This window comes from Mandrillus leucophaeus, unplaced genomic scaffold (genome assembly GCF_000951045.1).
Source record: "Mandrillus leucophaeus isolate KB7577 unplaced genomic scaffold, Mleu.le_1.0 Scaffold96, whole genome shotgun sequence".
NCBI lineage: Eukaryota > Metazoa > Chordata > Mammalia > Primates > Cercopithecidae > Mandrillus > Mandrillus leucophaeus.
In genome coordinates this window covers 3,762,757-3,765,937 of record NW_012110474.1, presented here as the reverse complement: position 1 = coordinate 3,765,937, position 3,181 = coordinate 3,762,757, and the positions used below count along the sequence as shown (strand labels likewise).

Genomic DNA, 3,181 nt, shown 5'->3' with positions numbered 1-3,181 from the left:
GGAAGGTACCATTAATCTTAGGGAGAGAAGGTATTTTTTGTTTTATTTTAATGCCCCATGAAGCCTTCTGTCCTTCAAGGAGATGAAACAAACTTTTCAGATTCCTTTCCTCTCCTAATCTTAAAGTAATTTTCCATTATTACCACATATGAATAAAAACAATAAAGTAATTTATCATTCAAATACTATGTCCCAGGATATTATTCATAGCTTCTTCCTATATTCTCCAGTATTTGTAGTTTAGCAAAGCGAGTCAATTCAAATGAATCTTCGTACTCTCAAATCCCTTAAACATTAAAAAAACATACCAACTGAGGTAAATTATCTAATTCTTTCTTCCCATTCCATGGTAGGGATTAACATTGACATAACTTAGGAGATGGCAGAGCCCACAGGATACATGGCTTAAATGTTACCAATGTATATATATGTGGGAAATCACTAATGAAAACAGTCTGGTTTCATTTCCAAAAGCTATAAATATTAAGTAAAACCTCTTTCTCTAATCCCTTGATACTATTTCTGCTTACTACAGCAACATAAAATAATTCTACTTCTTCATGTTAACTTTATTATGGATATAAAGATAATTCATAGTTTTTTCAATCACTTCTCTTAGGGCATGATTCCCCAAATGTCCCCATCATTCTCTACATAAAACTCCACTAACTAGATTCATGTTTTCAGATCTGAAGCTGAAGGAAGAGCATTAGGGCTACCCTGTCTCCCTTATATGAAAAGACTTTAGCCCCTACTAGTTAACTCCATAACCAGCATCCAGCACTGTCCCTGCATCCACTCTTGGCAATGTGAAAACTCAGAAACAGAATTATGATTGGTGTTGAAGAATTAATGCTGTTGAAGGAAATGAATACACATACCAAGTGACCATACCCAACTCTAATACTAAGGATAGAGAAGTCATAATGAGGTCAAGAATAAAAAATGGTGAGGTGTGGTGAATTCAGTTTTCTTATGTACTGTCAGCAGCATGGTAATTGCTATAATTCACTAGGAAAAAAATCTCCTAATATGTAACAAGAGTCTTATATTTTCCAGTAATCCTACTTCTAGGGCTATAAGGACAAACTCCAAAATACAAGAAATGCTTTAAGAAGAAAATGCTAATATCTTCTTAACATACATAATAATATACATACTATCTATAGTGGCAAAATCACAAACAATCTTTCTGTCCAATAATATATACATGATGCAACATATGCAGCGATTAAAATATTCAAGAAACTCATTTGGAAAATGTTTACAATATAATGTTAAGTGAAAAATGTGGATAATACTGTGACTACAATAAGATCACACTTCACAAAACAAAACAAACTAAAAACTATACTTTTAAAGAAAACAGAAAACACATCAAAATATTATGGTGGCTGTTACTATATGGAAAAATGGTGTAATTTTTATTTCTTCTTCTTTCATACTACCTAAATTTTTCTATATTGAATATATAGTTCCTTTTTTTTTTGAGACAGAGTCTTACTCTGTCACCAGGCTGGAGTGCAGGAGTGTGATCTTAGCTCACTGCAACCTCTGACTCTCTGGTTCAAGTGATTCTCCTGCCTCAGTCTCTTGAGTAGGGATTACAGGCACATGCCACCATGGTCAGCTAATTTTTGCACTTTTAGTAGAGACGGGGTTTCACCATGTTGGTCAGGATGGTCTCGATCTCCTGACCTCGTGATCCGCCTGCCTTGGTCTCCCAGAGTGCTGGGATTACAGGCGTGAGCCACTGTGCCCGGCCTACAGTTTCATATTTTAAAAAATATTTTTCAAAAATGATTATTTTTTATTTTAGCTGTAGGACAAGTGTCAAAGTTGGACAATAATAACACAAACATAATGACTAGCACATAAGTTTGGTAACTAAAAGTAAATATACCATAATCACTACTGATAACACCAAAGTCCCCAAAATGATGGAAACTAATGTTTAAGGAACAGACTTCATATGCCCCAGCAGTGAAATAAAGAGTTCCATGTGGGTACTAAACAAAACTGTGTTGAAAAGGGGCTGGGAGGTGAACATTTCTACCCTTCACTTCAAGTCACTATAGGAGAGAACCTTTATTCTACATTTCTGATAACATTTTCTCACCCCTTTATTAAAAGAAAATAAATTTTTATCATGTATATTTAAGGTATAAAATATGATATAGTATACAGTAAAACGGTTCTTACCGTGAAACAAATTAACATATCCATCATTTCACACTCTCACCCCTTTTTTAAATGGATTCCTATAGGAATTACTGTGAATCTGCTGGGTAAAAGCCTGGCATTCACTGTCGTGTTTTTTTAATTTAAATTTTTTTGAAGATATTTTAACAGCTTTAGGTTGACAGCAAAATTGAAAGGAATGTACAGAGGTTCCCATATACTCCTTGTGTGCCCACACATACATGCCCTCCCTCATTATCACCATCTCCTACCACAGTGGTACACGTGTTACAATCAATGAACCTATTTTGACACATCATAATTGCCCAAAGTCCACAGATTATATTTGGGTTCGTTCTTGGTGTGGTACTTTCTATGGCTTTCAACAAATGTGTAATATTCATATTGTATCTTTCTTTTTTTTTTTTCCACCGGAGTCAGGAACATGGTGCTGCCACAGGTCAGTGCATACATGCAGTGTGGCCTCTGCTGCTCTTCATATCTCTTTCCAAGATTTAGACTAAGGCAGGGCCTGCCTTAGCAGTTCCAGCCATCCTCTTCTGCTTCTGAATGGATGGTTGAAATGAACTGCCTGCTCTGCAACTGGTTAAGTATATGAGATCATGGACACAGGGGCAGGAACAAGAACCATCATTCAAACTTTCTGGATTAAGCCACGTTACCCAATTTAGCTTTTATCAGTTATGTCCTAACTTGGCGATGAAAGTGGTACACAATTACTCAACTACAGATAAATAAACCACTACTGTGATTTCTATTTTGCTATTTGCTGCGTGTGTGCGTGTGCTCACGTTTGTCTATCAATTCCCTGAAGAGATTTTTTTTTTGAGATAAAGTCTCATTCTATTGCCCAAGCTGGAATGCAGTGGTGTGAACACAGCTCACTGCAGCCTTGACATCCTGGGCTCCAGTGATTCTCCTTCCTTAGCGTCCTGAGTAGCTGGGACCACAGGTGCATGCCACCATGCCCAGCTAATTT

The 3,181-nt window shown here is 36.4% G+C and overlaps 1 protein-coding gene across 3 annotated transcripts in view; it reads right to left on the bottom strand.

Annotated features, from left to right (window-relative positions):
• REV3L (REV3-like, polymerase (DNA directed), zeta, catalytic subunit) overlaps positions 1–3,181 on the bottom strand; it is a 205,646-nt gene that overhangs the window by 71,532 nt on the left and 130,933 nt on the right. The gene's annotated exons all lie outside the window — the stretch shown is intronic.